The sequence below is a fragment of the Mesoplodon densirostris genome, chromosome 3 (assembly GCF_025265405.1).
Source record: "Mesoplodon densirostris isolate mMesDen1 chromosome 3, mMesDen1 primary haplotype, whole genome shotgun sequence".
In the NCBI taxonomy this organism is placed as follows: domain Eukaryota; kingdom Metazoa; phylum Chordata; class Mammalia; order Artiodactyla; family Ziphiidae; genus Mesoplodon; species Mesoplodon densirostris.
This window is the reverse complement of record NC_082663.1, coordinates 177,149,185-177,166,469: the sequence shown is the minus strand read 5'-3', so window position 1 is coordinate 177,166,469 and position 17,285 is coordinate 177,149,185. Positions and strand designations below refer to the sequence as shown.

At 46.7% G+C, this 17,285-nt stretch overlaps 1 long non-coding RNA gene across 1 annotated transcript in view; it reads right to left on the bottom strand.

Moving 5' to 3' along the window:
- Nucleotides 1–1,492: 1,492 nt before the first annotated feature.
- Nucleotides 1,493–17,285, bottom strand: part of LOC132487222 (uncharacterized) — a 19,921-nt gene continuing 4,128 nt past the window's right edge. The window contains exon 3 of the long non-coding RNA XR_009531529.1: nt 1,493–1,731. This is a non-coding gene — a long non-coding RNA (uncharacterized LOC132487222). The remainder of the gene's footprint in view (nt 1,732–17,285) is intronic.

Genomic DNA, 17,285 nt, shown 5'->3' with positions numbered 1-17,285 from the left:
ACTCCTCATTAGCAAGGACACCCACACTCTTCTCTGAGTGTGTAGCTCCACTTTGCTTCTGTCCTAAATAAACTACTTCTTTGTGTGCTCTTCCACACATACTGTGCTTCTGATAAACTCCGTGCCTAATTTACAACTTCAGTCACTTTGTAAAATACTTTTTTCAAAGAAGACAAGAGCCAGGGCTCTGCTTCTAGCCACTAGTCCCTGGTGGTCTAGCAGTTAGGATTCCTGGTTTTCACCCAGGTGGCCCAGGTCTGAGTCTCCGGTAGGGAACTAAGATCTCACTTCAAGCCGCCACACACAGCTGTCACCCCGAGATCACTTTAACCCTTATGAATAAGGGGTGTAGAATCCCTCAGGGGGGAATGAGACAGGCTGGGACCTAAACCTTGGGACCTGGGACCCTTTGCTGCAGTGTTTGCACCTGGACAAACCTCCTCAAGCAACAAAATACAAAGAAAGTATAAGGGACTATAAATACCTGAGTGTGTATGGACAGTTGGGGCAAATTATGAGTAACTAATAACAAGAACCCAACTGCCACTTCTGAGGGACCAGGAGCAAAAGCAGGGTGCTGCACGTGCACCCTGCACACAGCACCACCAAGCGGGTGGGCAGACCACCTAAGACACCCCGGACTTCCCTGGTGGTGCAGTGGTTGGGAATCCGCCTGCCAATGCAGGGGACACGGGTTCGAGCCCTGGTCTGGGAGGATCCCACATGCCACGGCTGCTGAGCCTGCGCTCTGGAGCCTGTGAGCCACAGCTGCTGAGGCCCGTGCACCTAGAGTCCGTGCTGCACAACAGGAGAGGCCACTGCAATGAGAAGCCCGTGCGCTGCAACCAAGAGTGGACCCCGCTCGCCACAACTGGAGGGAGCCCGCACGCAGCAGTGAAGACCCAACACAGCCAAAAATAAATAAATAAATAAATAAAAATTTAAAAAAAAGACACCCCCACCCTCACCCCGTATAAGGAACCAGCTCACCCTTACCTCAGAGAGCGAGCAAGGGAACTTGTTACTTGTTTTTGTTCCCTCCTGCTGCAACACTGAGTCCCGATAAAGCCTTGCCTGAATTTCTTGCCTGGCCTCTTACCAATTTCTGTTGATTAAGGGGTCCAAGAAACCTGGTTGGTAACAAGGTGTCTAAGGAAAGACCAGTGGAGGCATGAGGTGAGCCTTTAGGGCTGCCAAACTCTCACTGTGCCAGACACACCCGTCAGCATCTGGAGAAAGACTCCTGCTTAGAACCATGTTTTGAAACGCATAAAGTATGTTGCATTACAAAAAGACTACTAACGTTGAAACACAAATATCAAAATATAAAAACATACAAATTTGTGATACAGAAATACCTGTGACTCTTTACTAACTCATTAAATTATAGAACAGACATTATAAGCAATGCCTGTGGATTAATAAATACCAGAAACATGAGGCAGTCGTGAGTACATAACTGCTATTTTGAAGTGTCTGCAACACCTGTAGTTAGTATGAAAATACCTGTGATTTCTGTTTGACAGTCGCAAACGCTGCTAATTCTGATGGACTTTGCTGTCTCCATTCATAATTGAAGGAAATTCCAAGTTTCAGTTAGAGGTTAGTGAAAATGAAGGATTTTTCTTCTCAGCTCTTGGATGGCACCAATTCTGGATCCTTGGACCACAGGTTAAGCTCCGTGAAGATGCATGGAAGGACTGGCCACCTCCAAGTGCTTTCCCAGCAACTCTACAGGAAGGCAAAATGAGCTGAGAGATGGCATGTAATCCCAACACAAAAGGGCGTTTTCACTCTGTGGGAGGCAAGAACAGAGGAGGAAGGGCCCACAGCCTGAGGTCCGGCGAGAAAGCAGAACGCTTCTGGGCCCACTGGGCTCCATCCTCCTTCCTAGATGGGGGCCAGAGCTGGTGTCTCTAGGCACAAGCAGCTGAACCATTAGCAGGGTAAGAGGCAGAACGCACCTGCTTGGAAGTGCCCAGAGGGAGTCTGGGTTGCAGGCAGGCCCCAAGGAATTCATAACTGCAGGGGCACGAAGAGCAGTGGAAAACTGGCCCAGAGCCAGGCAACCCCAGTTTCAAAGGGAAAAGTTGGGAGTCCAGAGGCTACAGTGAGGGACAAGCTAAAGGCCTGCCAGTTCTGGGTCAGCAGGGCCTAGGCGCAGCCCCCCCTCCCAGCAGGGGACAGAATGAATGCAAGCATGCATGCCGGAATTCATGAACCAAGGGACAGCAGGCCTTCCCTCACTGTGATGTCACTTCCGCAGGCCCAGGGTGACGTCACCCCCTTAGGCTTCTCTCTCTCCATGACTGCCTCACCTTTAGCCCTTCTGGCGGCATCGGCTTTCGTTTGGGACGTCCCCTCCCTCCCTCAGCACACGACCCTTGGCAGGTCAGTCAGGCACGGTGCTGACCCATTCTCAGCCAAGTGGTGGGTGTGTGTCCCTGAGCGGGTGTGTGGCACAGAGGACCCTCTCCTGGAATTCCGAAGGGGCCACTGGGGAGAAGGTACAGAAAGGCAGCCTGGCAGTTGGCGGGGTGGTGGGATCTGGAAGACTACCCTCAGTCTCCACTGCCTGCACCCCTATAGCTGCCCAACTCCAGCCATCAGTTTTGGCGCGTGGCCCCCACCAGCTTACGTACCCTTGCCCCATCTCCCGCTCTTCATCACTCCAGACCTCACACTTCCCAAAGTCAATCACCACCCTTCTCCCTCACCCTGGCCCTGGACAGTCCCATTTGTGACAGAGGCCCTATATTCACCAGATGTCAGGGCAGAATGCTGTCCCCTTCCCAGGCCTCCCCTTTCCTGCTCCTCCTCAAAGCCAGAGTGTGGAGGGGGAGGGGGCGCAGATGAACTTCCCAAATTTACAGCACTGACCGACCATCTCCTTACCTTTTACTGTTTAATGATTTTTCTTAAATCAATTTACTTTTAAACTTAAATATGCATTTAGAAACAAATGTAAACCCTTTGTATCATAGTCCAAATGAAAAACCATTATCCCTGCCACAAATAAAAGATGTCTGTGAAAACATAAGAACACAGAACAATACAGTTTACTCCAGAAAGCTCAGACAGCCCAGTCTGTTGACAAAGTCCATTAGCACGTAGAGAGCAGTGCCCCTGTATCAGTGTTGGCATCTGGTGTGCAGGAACACTGAGGCCACTCATTCCATCAGGCCCCAGAGTCAAGGCCTCTCAGCCACTGGCTCTGCCTCACATGCTCCTGGCATAAAGACCTCTGCAGAAGTGGACGCCCAGAACCTACCACACTCCCAGGCTTCCATCCTGCCGGCCTGGGCTGGATGAGGAAGATAAATCCCCGGCATCTCCCAGTCTGAACCCACCCAAGAGGCCTCTCCCGCTAGCCCCGCCAACCCCCAACCGAGGCCCTACAGCCAATGCTGGGAACCAGGACTCTTAGGACTAGTACCCAAGCAGGGAAATGGCAAGGGCACTCCCCCAGTGCTTGCCCAGAGCCTGAGTTAGACGAATCCCTTGCTTGCTTGCACCCCTCCTGGTTCCACAGAGCACTGGGAAAAGCCTGCAATTAGTAGAGGTATGAAGGTGTAAGCGTCCTGTGGTCAGGGAGGGGAGATGCTTGGCCCAGCCCCCATCTCCTGGCACCCGGGAGGCCAGCCCCACTCTGGGCTGGTCACTGAGCCAACACCCACATACACTGGCCCTTTTACTCCTGAGAACAGCCCACTTGCTCCATTTCGCAGAGCAGGAATGGCTCCTGGTCCTCAGCATGCCTTTATCCAGTAGAGTAGAGAAAGTAACCCCCAAAGGGAGGGGGAGTGAAGTGCCCATGGGCATCGGTGCAGGCAGCCACCACTCTGCCTTCTCCCAGCTGGAGGCAACGCCAGCTCCAGCCACATCTCTCTCCATCCTGAGGAAGGAGATAGATGGACCCCAGGCTGAGCAGCTGGACTCTGTTCCCTGTGGACAGATGCCGGGAAAAAAGATAAGGAGACCACATATTTCTCATTCTTGAGGTCAAGGAGACCTCCCCGACTACACATGTGCAGAACGGTTCCTCAGGGGTCAGAGAAGGGAGGGGGCACCAGACCATAATATGTCCTGTCAACTTCTCAGAGACCCTTGCACTGGAATCCATCTTAGCTAAAAGATGTGTGCACACACAGGGGAGGGGCCTGAGCCAGACCAAATGTGGACTCAGAGCCAGACAAAGCAAGATGATTGGCCAGAGGAAACCCGGAAGAATTGCCCCATGTAAGTGACTTAAACTACCCCAAAAGCGTACGACTCTCTCTGAGCCCACCCGTGTGTCTATCCGCATGTAATTTTTGTCCTAATAAACACTTTGTTTTGCTACTTTCCATCTCTTTGCTGGATTTCTTCTCCAGAGCAGATAAAGAGCCAGGGCCCTACCCCTAGCTACTGATCCCTGGTGGTCTAGTGGCTAGGATTCAGCGCTTTCACCTTCGCAGCTCAGGTTCAATCCATGGTTGGGGAACTGATATCCTACTTCAAGCCACCGCAGGCCACGGCCACCCCACAGCCACCTGAGATCACTCCCACTGTTACCCATCAGGGCTCTTGGCTTTCCTTAATCAACAGAAATTGATAAGACGCCAGAGAAGAAATTCAGGCAAGGCTCTATTGGGGCCCCTGCTGGAGCTGGGAAGAGTGAAAACAAGTAACAGGTTCCCTTGCTTTGCTCCCCAAGGGCAAGCTAGCTCCTTATATGGTGTGATGGTAGGGGTATGTCCAGGGGTCGGGCAGAAGGGGTGGGTTAGGTGGTGTGCCCACCCCCTTGGTGGTGGTGTGTGCAGGGGGCATGCACAGTACCCTGCTTTTGCTCCTCACACCCTGTTTTTGCCCCAGCTCTTCAGAAGTGGCAGCTGGGTTTTTGGCCTTTTTGTATCTTGTCCATAATTTGCCCCAACTGCACATACATGCAGTTATTTTTAGTCCCTTATAGTTTCATTGTATTTTGTTGCTGGAGGAGACATTTGTCCAGGTGCAAGCACTGCAGCAAAGGGTCCCAGGTCCCAGGTCCCAGCCTGCCTCATTCACCCTTGAGAGACTCTACACCCTTATTCTTAAGGGGTAAGGGGCTAAAGGTCTCTTCTTCTGAAACTTCTTCCTGCTGGACAGGAGCCACAGATCCTACCCTACCGTAGAGGTATAGAAGTCCCTCGCTGACTGTACCAAGGACCTGTAGGGACCTGGGCCACTCTCCACTAAAATGGTTTAAATTCCTTGAGACATCATGAGCCTTACATGAAGTTATTGGAGCCTAGAAGATACAAACTTAACCAAAAGGTTAATTAAACAAGGGCTAAAAAGGAGAAGAACAACAATAACCTAGAAAGGGAAGAAACCAGGTTAACATTGGGAGGGCTTCCTTAACTGTTGACTAGACAGGGGAAGTGATATTGTCTTTGCCAAAATTATGAAGCCATTCTGCTTGGGTGTATATTTTTGTTAATCTCAGGGTTAAAGTTTGACATGTTTCTCTATTTTTAGAATGGAAGGTCTGGACCTGTTGGTCCCAGGTCTCCTTTTTGGACCAAAAAGTCTAAGTCACAGATTTACAACAGTAGGGAAGACAACAAAACACTAGATGAAATATAGCATAAATTAGTATGACTTAAAAGAGAAGGGTTATGAGAAAATGAAAACCTCCCACCAGAAAGTCTTTATACCTTGTGGGATCCAAGAGAACAAACTAGAGAACCAGTTTTCAATTTCCCTGCCCATATTGAATAGTGAGGATTGTTGGTTAATTGTACTACTTTTGGGTTTTGAACTGCTTCTATGATATGTAAAATCTCAGCCCCATATTTTACAGGGGATTTTTTTGCATTTGAAAGTCCTCTTTTTTTTTTTTTTTTCAGATAGCGGCATGGGCATGTAAAACAAGGAAGCCTGTGTATATATTTACAACTTTTCCTTCCCCTAAAGTTACGGTTCAGGTTAGGGCTATCACTTCAGCTCTCCGGGCCAAAGTGTTGGGTAGCAAAGGTTTTGCTTCTATAACACTAGGGGTGCTCACAATAGCATACTCTGCTCTCCTGGCTCCATCTTTAATGAAACTACTGCCATCAGTAAACCATTCTTCCTCAGGGTTTTCTATGGCCTGCTCTGTTAGATCAGGCCTACAGGCATAAACCTGGTTGAGGGTTTCGAGGCAGGAATATGTTAGTTTGGGGCTTTCATCAGGCATCAGTGTAGCCGAGTTGAGGGTGTGGCAAGTTTTGAGGGTTACCTCTAAGGAGTCAAGGAGTGAAGACTGGTATTTAGTAAGGCAGCCTCCAGTTAGCCAATGGTAGCCTTTAATCTCCAGAATCCCTTGTACTTGATGAGGGGTCTGGACTTCCAGGGGCTGTCCAAAGGTGAGCTTGTTAGTTTCTTCCATTAATAAAGCAGTAGCAGCTACTGCCTGGAGGCAACCAGGCCAACCTCAGGCCATGGAACCTAGTTGTTTGGAAAAATAGCCTATAGGCTGAGGAACTTCTCCTAGCTTCTGTATAAGGACCCCCAGAGCTATCCCTTGCTTTTCAGCCACCTACAAAATGAATGGCTTTTTTACACTGGGGAGGTGTGCTCATCCCTTCTTATAAGAACACCATAATCATAACTAACTGCTGAACAACCACTGACAAAAAAACGCTGGAACCAACCAAAAAGATACCCTACATCCAAGACAAAGAAGAAGCCACAACGAGATGGTAGGAGGGGCACAATCATGATCAAATCAAATCCCATACTTTCCAGGAGAGTGACCCACATCTGGAAAACAATTATACCACAGAAGTTCTCCCACTGGAGTGAAAGTTCTGAGCCCCACGTCAGGATTCCCAGCATGGAGGTCCAGCAACGGGAAGAGGAGTCCCCAGAGAATCTGGTTTTGGAGGGCAGTGGGATTTGATTGCAGGACTTCCAAAGGACTGGCAGAAACAGAAACTCCACTCTTGGAGGGCACACACAAAGTCTCAGGTGCATCAGGACCCAGGGGAAAAAGCAGTGACTGCATAAAAAGACTGGGCCAAACCTACCTGCTAGTATTGGAGGGTCTCCTGAAGAGGCAGGGGGTGACTGTGGCTCACTGCAGGGACAAAGACACTGGCAGCAGCAGTTCTGGGAAGTACTCATTGGCGTGAGCCCTCCTGGAGGCCACCATCAGCCTGACCAAACAGCCTGTAGGCTCCAGTGCTAGGTTGTGTCAGGCCAAACAACCAACACAGCCCCACCCATCAACAGAGAAGCAGATTAAAGTTTTACTGAGTAAAACCCTGCCCACCAGAGGGACAAGACCCAGCTCCACCCACCACCAGTCCCTCCCATCAGGAAGCTTGCACAAGCAGCAGAGCAAGAAGAACTACAATCCTGCAGCCTGTGGAACAGAAACTATAATCACAGGAAGTTAGACAAAATGAAATGGCAGAGGAATGTGTCCTAGATGAAGGAACAAGATAAAACCCCAGAAAAACAACTAAGTGAAGTGGAGACAGGTAACCTTCCAGAGAAAGAATTCAGAATAATTATAGTGAAGATGATCCAGGATCTCAGAAAAAGATTGGAGGCAAGGATCAAGAAGATGCAAGAAATGTTTAACAAAGACCTAGAAGAACTAAAGAACAAACAGATGAACAATGTAATAAGTGAAATGAAAAATACACTAGAAGGAATCAATAGCAAAATAACTGAGGCAGAAGAATGAATAAGTGACCTAAAAAAACAGAATGGTAGAAATCACTGCCGCAGAACAGAATAAAGAAAAAAGAATGAAAAGAAATGAAGACAGTCTAAGAGACTAGAAGGAATCAATAGCAGAATAACTGAGGCAAAAAACGGATAAGTGACCTGGAAAACAGAATGGTGGAAATCACTGCCGCAGAACAGAATAAGGAAAAAAGAATGAAAAGAAATGAAGACAGTCTAAGAGACCTCTGGGACAACATTAAACACACCAACATTCACATTATAGGGGTCCCAGAAGGAGAAGATAGAGAGAAAGGACCTGAGAAAATATTTGAAGAGATAACAGCTGAAAACTTCCCTAACATGGGAAAGGAAACAGTCACCCAAGTCCAGGAAGCGCAGAGAGCCCCAGGCAGGATAAACCCAAGAAGGAACATGCCGAGACACATGGTAATCAAATTGACAAAAATTAAAGACAAAGACAAAAATATTAAAAGCAACAAGGGATAAATGACAAACAACATACAAGGGAACTTCCATAAGGTTATCAGCTGATTTTTCAGCAGAAACTCTGCAGCCCAGAAGGGAGTGTCATGATATATTTAAAGTAATAAAAGGGAAGAACCTATAACTAAGAATACTCTACCCAGCAAGGCTCTCATTCAAATTTGATGGAGAAATCAAAAGCTTTACAGACAAGCAAGAGATAAGAGAATTCAGCATTACCAGACCAGCTTTGTAACAGATGCTAAAGGAACTTCTCTGGTGGGAAAGAGACCAGAAACTTAAAACAACCTTGTACATATATAGACTGCTATATCAAAACCTCACGGGAACAGCAAACCCAAAAACTACAATAGATGCACACACACAAAAGGAAAAGCAAGGTGGTCCAGTGGTTAAGACTCTGTGCTCCCAATGCAGGGGTCACAGGTTCGATCCCTGGTTGGGGAACTAAGGTCCTGCACAGCGTGGCCAAAAAGCAAAACAGAATAAAACAAAAAAACCCAAACAAACAAAACCCATAAGATACAGCAAAAGCAGTTCTAAGAGGGAAGTTAATAGCAATATAATCCTACCTCAAGAAACAAGAAAAATATCAAATAAACAACCTAACCATACACCTGAAGCAACCAGAGAAAGAAGAACAAACATAACCTAAAGTTAGTAGAAGGAAAGAAATCATAAAGATCAGAGAAGAAATAAATGAAATAGAGATGAAGAAAACAATAGCAAAGATCAATGAAACTAAAAGCTGGTTCTTTGAAAAGATAAACAAAATTGATAAACCTTTAGCCAGACTCATCAAGAAAACAAGGGAGAGGACTCAAATCAATAAAATTAGAAATGAAAAAGGAGAAGTTAAAACTGACTCCACAGAAATACAAAGGATGGGGACTTCCTTGGTGGTCCACTGGCTAAGACTCCGTGCTCCCAGTGCAGGGGGCCTGGGTTCGATCCCTGGTCAGGGAACTAGATCCCACATGCTGCAACTAACAGTTCACATGCCAGGGCTTCCCTGGTGGTGTAGTGGTTAAGAATCCCCCTGCCAATGCAGGAGACATGGGTTCGATCCCTGGTCTGGGAAGATCCCACATGCCACGGAGCAACTAAGCTCATGCAGTACAATTACTGAGCCTGCACTCTAAAGCCCGCAAGCCACAACTACTGAGCCCGAATGCCACAACTACTGAAGTCCACGTGCCTAGAGCCCATGCTCCACAACAAGAGAAGCCACCTCAATGAGAAGCCCGCACACCACAAAGAACAGTAGCCCTCACTCTCCGCAACTAGAGAAAGCAACGAAGACGCAACGCAGCCAAGAATTAATTAATTTAAAAAAAGAGTTCACATGCCACAACTAAAGATCCCATGTGCCACAACAAAGATCCCGCATGTGGCAATGAAGATCCCACGTGCTGCAACTAAGACCTGGGGCAGCCAAATAAATAAATAAATAAATATTTTTAAAAATAAATGCCATGTGGCTTTCTTTAGGAAAAAAAGGAAATACAAAGGATCATAGGAGACTACTACAAGCAACTGTATGCCAATAAAATGGACAACCTGGAAGAAATGGACAAATTCTTAGAAAGGTACAATCTCCCAAGACTGAACCAGGAAGAAATAGAAAATATGAACAGACCAATCACAAGCTCTGAAATTGAAACTGTGATTAAAGAACTCCCAACAAACAGAAGTTCAGGACCTGATGGCTTCACAGGCGAATTCTATCAAACATTTAGAGAAGACCTAATACCTATCCTTCTGAAACAGTTCCAGAAAATTGCAGAGGAAGGAAAACTCCCAAACTCATTCTATGAGGCCGCCATCACCCTGATACCAAAACCAGGCAAAGATACCACAAAAACGAAAATTACAGGCCAATATCATTGATGAACACAGATGCAAAAATCCTCAACAAAGGGACTTCCCTGGTGGTCCAGTGGTTAAGAGCCCGCCTTCCAATGCAGGGGACACAGGTTCGATCCCTGGTCAGGGAAATAAGATCCCACATGCCACCAGGCAACTAAGCCTGCACACCGCAACTATTGAGCCTGTGCACCACAACTAGAGAGCCCACGCTGTAACTACTGGGCCCGCATGCCACAATGAAGAGCCCGTGCAGCACAACAAAAGATTCCACATGCCACAACTAAGACCCAACGTGCCCAAAAATAAATAAATAGATAGATAGATAGATACATAAATAAATAAATATTTTTTTAAAATCCTCAACAAAATACTAGCAATCTGAATCCAACAACACGTTAAAAGGATCATACCCTGTGATCAAGTGGGATTTATCCAAAGGATGCAAGAATTTTCCAATATCTGCAAATCAATCTGTGTGATACACGATAACAAATTGAAGAATAAAAAAACCATATGATCATCTCAATAGATGCAGAAAAAGCTTTTGACAAAATTCACACCTATTTATGACAAAAGCTCTACAGAAAGTGGGCAAAGAGGGAACATACCTCAACATAATAAAGGCCACATACAACAAACCTGCAGCTAACATACTCAATGGGGAAAAGCTGAAATCATTTCCTCTAAGATCAGGAGCAAGACAAGGATGTCCACTTTCACCACTTTTTTTTTTTTTTTTTTTTTTTTTTTTGCGTTATGCGGGCCTCTCACTGTTGGGGCCTTTCCCATTGCAGAGCACAGGCTCCAGACGCGCAGGCTCAGTGGCTATGACTCACGGGCCCAGCCGCTCCGCGGCATGTGGGATCTTCCCAGACCGGGGCACGAACCCGTGTCCTCTGCATCAGCAGGCGGACGTTCAACCACTGCGCCATCAGGGAAGCCCTTTTCACCACTTTTATTTAACATAGTTTTGGAAGTCCTAGCTATGGCAATCAGAGAAGAAAAAGAAAGAAAAGGAATCCAAATTGGAAAAGAAGTTAAACTGTCACTGTTTGCAGATGACATGACACTATACATAGAAAATCCTAAAGACACTACCAGAAAACTACTAGAGTTCATCAATGAATTTGGTAAAGTTGCAGGTTACAAAATTAATACACAGAAATTTGCTGCATTTCTATACACTAGCAACGAAAGATCAGAAAGAGAAATTCAAGAAACAATCCCATTTAACATCACATCAAAAAGAATAAAATACCTAGGAATAAACCTACCTAGGGAGGCAATAGACCTGTACTCCGAAAACTGTAAGATGCTGATGAAAGAAATTGAAGACAACACAAACAGATGGAAAGATATACCATGTTCTTGGATTGGAAGAATCAATATTGTCAAAATGACTATACTACCCAAGGCAATCTACGAATTTAATGCAATCCCTATCAAATTACCAATGGCATTTTTCACAGAACTAAAACAAAAAAATCTTAAAATCTGTATGGAGACACGAAAGACCCCGAATAGCCAAAGCAATCCTGAGAAAGAAAAATGGAGCTGGAGGAATCAGGCTCCCTGACTTCAGACTACACTACAAAGCTATAGTCATCAAAACAGTATGGTACTGGCACAGAAACAGAAATATAGATCAATGGAACAGGATAGAAAGCCCATAAATAAACCCACACAAGTATGGTCAATTAATCTACGACAAAGAAGGCAAGACTATACAATGGTGGAAAGACAGTCTCTTCAATAAATAGTGCTGGGAAAACTGGACAGCTACATGTAAAAAAAAAAGAAATTAAAACTTTTTTAAAATTTTATTTTATTTATTTTTGGCTGCTTTGGATCTTCATTGCTGCACGTGGACTTTCTCTAGTTGAGGCGAGTGGGGGCTACTCTTCGTTGTGGTGTGCAGGCTTCTCATTTTGGTGGCTTCTCTTGTTGGGAGCATGGGCTCTAGGCGCGTGGGCTTCAGTAGTTGTGGAAAGTGGGCTCAGTTGTTGCGGTTCGCGGGCTCCAGAGCGCAGGCTCAGTAGTTGTGGTGCACAGGCTTAGTTGCTCCATGGCATGTGGGATCTTCCTGGACCAGGGCTCAAACCCATGTCTCCTGCCTTGGCAGGCGGATTCTTAACCACTGTACCACCAGGGAAGCCCGTGGCAGGCGGATTCTTAACCACTGCGCCACCAGGGAAGTCCCAAAATTAGAACACTCTTAACACCATACAAAAAAATAAGCTCAAAATGGATTAAAGACCTAAATGTGAGACCAGACACTATAAAATTCTTACAGGAAAACAGGCAGAACACTCTCTGACATAAATCGCAGCAGTATCTTTTTCCATCCGTCTCCCAGAGCAATTGAAATAAAACAACAGTAAACAAATGGGACATAATTAAACTCAAAAGTTTTTGCATAGCAAAGGAAACCATAAACTAAACGAAAAGACAACCCACAGAGTGGGAGAAAATATTGGCAAATGATGTGACTGACAAGGGATTAGTCTCCAAAATTTACAAACAGCTCATGCAGCTCAATAGCATCAAAACAAACAACCCAATCAAAAAATGGGCAGAAGACCTAAATAGACATTTCTCCAGAGAAGACATACAGATGGCCAAGAGGCACATGAAAAGATGTTCAACATGGCTAATTATTAGAGAACTGCAAATCAAAACTACATTGAGGGGCTTCCCTGGTGGCACAGTGGTTGACAGTCCGCCTGCTGATGCAGGGGACGCGGGTTCGTGCCTCGGTCCGAGAGGATCCCACATGCTGCAGAGCGGCTGGGCCCATGAGCCATGGCTGCTGAGCCTGCACGTCCGGAGCCTGTGCTCTGCAACGGGAGAGGCCACAGCAGTGAGAGGCCCACGTACCGCAAAAAAAAAACCAAAAAAAAACTACATTGAGATATCACCTCACACTAGTCAGAATCACCATCATCAAAAAATCCACAAACGGGCTTCCCTGGTGGCGCAGTGGTTGAGAGTTCGCCTGCCGATGCAGGGGACACGGGTTCGTGCCCCGGTCTGGGAAGATCCCACATGCCGTGGAGCGGCTGGGCCCATGAGCCATGGCCACTGAGCCTGCGCGTCTGGAGCCTGTGCTCTGCAGCGGGAGAGGCCACAACAGTGAGAGGCCCGCATACCACAAAAAAAAAAAAATCCACAAACAATAAATGCTGGAGAGGGCTTCCCTGGTGGCGCAGTGGTTGAGAGTCCGCCTGCCGATGCAGGGGACACGGGTTCGTGCCCCGATCCCGGAAGATCCCACATGCCGTGGAGCGGCTGGGCCCGTGAGCCATGGCTGCGGAGCCTGTGTGTCCGGAGCCTGTGCTCCGCAACGGGAGAGGCCACAGCAGTGAGAGGCCCGTGTACAGAAAAAAAAAAAAAATAAAAATAAAATAAAATAAAAATAAATAAATGCTGGAGAGGGTGTGGAGAGAAGGGAACCCTCCTACACTGTTGGTGGGAATATAAATTGGTACAGCCACTATGGAGAACTGTATGGAGGTTCCCTAAAAAACTAAAAATAGAACTGCCATATGATCCTGCAATCCCACTCCTGGGCATATATCTGGAGAAAAACTGGTCTGAAAGGATACATGCTCCCCAATGTTCACTGCAGCACTGTTCACAATAGCCAAGACACGGAAGCAACCTACTGTCCATTGACAGAGGAATGGATAAAGAAGATGTGGTATATATATACAATGGAATATTACTCAGTCATTAAAAAGAATGAAATAATGTCATTTGCAGCAACATGGATGGACCTAGAGACTGTCTACTGGGTGAAGTCAGACAGACAAAGTGAAATATCATATGAGGGCTTCCCTGGTGGCGCAGTGGTTGGGAGTCCGCCTCCCGATGCAGGGGACACGGGTTTGAGCCCTGGCCCGGGAGGATCCCATGTGCCGCAGAGCAACTGGGCCTGTGTGGCACAGCTGCTGAGCCTGCGCTCTAGAGCTCACGTGCCACAGCTGCTGAGCCCGCGTGCCACGGCTACTGAGGCCCGTGCGCCTAGAGCCCATGCTCCGCAGCAAGAGAAGCCACCGCACCGCAACGAAGAGTAGCCCCCGCTTGCCGCGGCCAGGGAGGGCCCGTGCACAGCAACAAAGACCCAATGCAGCCAAAAATAAAAATAAAATAAATAAAAAATATATATCATATGATATTGCTTATATGCAGAATCTTAAAAAAATGATACAAATGAACTTATTTATAAAACAGAAACAGACTCACAGACTTAGAGAACAAACTTATGGTTGGGGGGAGGGTGGCAGGAAGGGATAGTTAGGAAGTCTGGGATTGACATGTACACACTGCTATATTTAAAATGGATAACCAACAAGGACATACTGTACAGCACAGGGAACTCTGCTCAATATTATGTAACAACCTAAATGGGAAAGAACTTGAAAAGGATAGATACATGTATATGTATAACTGAATCACTTTGCTGTACACCTGAGACTAACACAACGTTGTTAAACAATTAGACTCCAATATAACATGAAAAGTTAAATAAATAAATAATGGAGACCCAGAGCAAGAGCTCTGGTGAGGCCCTGTTTGGTATTATTAAAAGACTTTTCTTGTTCCCCAGTCCAAAGTAATGGTTCTGTATCTGGGCCTTCAGTGGCTTCACATAGAGGCTTAGCCATTATCCCAAATCCTGGAATCCAAATTCTGCAAAATCCTGCCATGCCTAAGAGTGTACGAAGATGTTTCTTTGTCTTTGGGCCACTTTGGTATAATATAGTTTGTCTTCTATCTGGAGATAACTGTCTACTTCCAGGGTTTATAATATATCCCAGATATTTAAATTGTTGCTTTGAGATTTGTGCCTTTTTGTGGGAGACCCTGCAGCCCTGGGCCCCAAGGAAATTAAGGACTTCAACGGTATTCCGATCTGAGGCCTCCATGGTAGGGCTACGTATTAATATATGATCCACATACTGTAGAACAGCTCCCTTCGTTCTTCTCTTAGGGCCTGGGAGAACAAGTGTGGGCTGTCCCGAAACCCCGAGGCAACAGTGTCCAAGTATATTGTTGCATTTGGCCCAAGTGGGGGTTAGTCCACTTGAAGGCAAACAGATACTGTGATGAGGAATGAACTGGGATGGAAAAAAAGGCATCCTTGAGGTCAGGCACAGTAAACCATTTTGCATCCCCCAGAACCTGGATTAATATAAGGATTGGCCACAGGGGATGTATAGGGACCGCTGCATCATTTACTGCTCTAAGGCCCTGAACCATTCATTATTCCTCAATTAACTTAACAACTGGCAGAATAGGGGCATTGCATGGAGACTAACGGGGCACTAAGAGGCCATGGTTTAAGAATTTATCTATGAGGGGTTGCAAACCCTTTTTTGCTTCCAACTTTATGGGGTAATGTCTCGTTAGGATAAGCGACTTCTGGCTTAAGGCTAATTTTTACAGGTTTGGCATTTATAGCCTTCCCAGGGATTCCTTGGTCCCAAACTGCAGGGTTTATTGTGTGTAGAATATGGCTGGGAATAAGTCGTTGTTCTTCCAGCTGATTTGTCTTAGCCAGAGTCAAGAAAAGGGGCTGCTCGGGGTCTCCTAAGTATAACATGGCTCCAAGGGAGCCCAGAAGGTCTCTCCCCAGTAGTGGGGTAGGACACTCGGGCACAACTAAAAAGCCATGTGAGATCAAACACTATTCAGATTGGCAAGTGAGAGGCCCAGTGAAGTAATGGGTATAAGGCTTTCCATCGACACCGATCACTGTACAGCTTTCAGAGAAGAGAGCCCCAGCGTGAGAGATCAGGAGAGAGTACGTGGCTCCTCTATCAATTAAAAAATGGATATTCTTACCTGCCACATCAAAGACCACCCAGGGCTCCTTGATGGAGATGGACATCTCACGCGGGGGGAACCGCCAGAATGCCCGGGCTGCCTCAGTCACGTAGCATGGCCACCTCAGGAGCGGGAGTCCCCCACCCCTTTGGGAAAAGGGAAGGTCCCACTTCCTATGACCTGTTCGTTGGCAGACTGGGCATGGACCAGGGGACTCTTTTTGGTATCTGTGGGCCCAGTGGCCAGTTGACTTGCATTTGAAGCATTCCCCCTTGCTAGTTTTACCTCCAGGTGAATGGTTAGACTTCCTTGGCTCCCTTGGGTTGTCCTGAGGTTGCAAGGCATGGCTGACAGCAACAGCCATCAGTGTAGCATGAGCCCTGGCCTGCCTGTTTTCACACTGGTTCTCTCTTCCTCCTCAGCTTGATCTCGATTATTAAATACCCCAAAGGCCAGCTCTAGGAGTTGGGGCATAGGGGTTTGTGGGCATAATATCAGTGGCAGACTGGCTGATAAAATGTTGTCCCAGCAGGGATTGACACACAGGAGTGGAGGGATCAATGTTAGTAAATTTTCTAAAAACCTTCACAAGCTATCCCCGAAAGAGGACTGGATTTTCTTTTTCTTCTTGGGTCACTCCTTTAACCTTTTCATAGTTAACGGGCTTTTTGATACACTTTCTCATCCCTTCTAATACACATTGGATGATGTGGTTCCTGGCTTCTGTTCCCTCTGGGGAATTATATTCCCAACAGGGCTCCTGGCTTAGAGGATCCACCCATGATGAGTAACCTGCAACTGAGAAAGCATTCCTAGAAATGAAGTCCAGCATCCCAGAGACACTTACCAGGAGGCGTCTGTCGGAAGGGGGTCAGAGTGTCCTCCAAATTCCCTTCTTACCTAATGGGATTTTGAGCATCCTCTATTCTCCCATTGCCTAACCTGATGTTTCTGGTCAACCCAGTCCCTTGCACAAGGGGTAGGGGGCGGTGGGCAGGACATTTGTATCAGTGCGCTGCCAGGACTCTCCTTGAGGGGATCTGTTATATGTAAAGCTTATGCCTTATAATAAGTTTCCTTATGCGAGGGTGTATTTCTCAAGATTGAGCGTCTACAAAGTCAGGGCTTCTCGGCAGCAGCCAGTACAAAAGGCTGTCTGTAGCCGTGTATGGGCTGCCAAGGCCTGAAGTGAAGGGGGTCCTAGAGGTGCAAAAAAGGAACTCCTGGAGGAATTGAAGTTGGGCGCAGTGGAAAAACCCACAGGGGTCAGGACCTCAGGGTCTAGAGGTGGGAGTATTCCCATAGGGGATTTTTGGACATAGAGTAAGGTGAGAGACCAGACAGCAGAAGAACCCAAAACCCTCTCCCCTATCTGCTTGGCAGCTATGATAAAATTGGGAAGA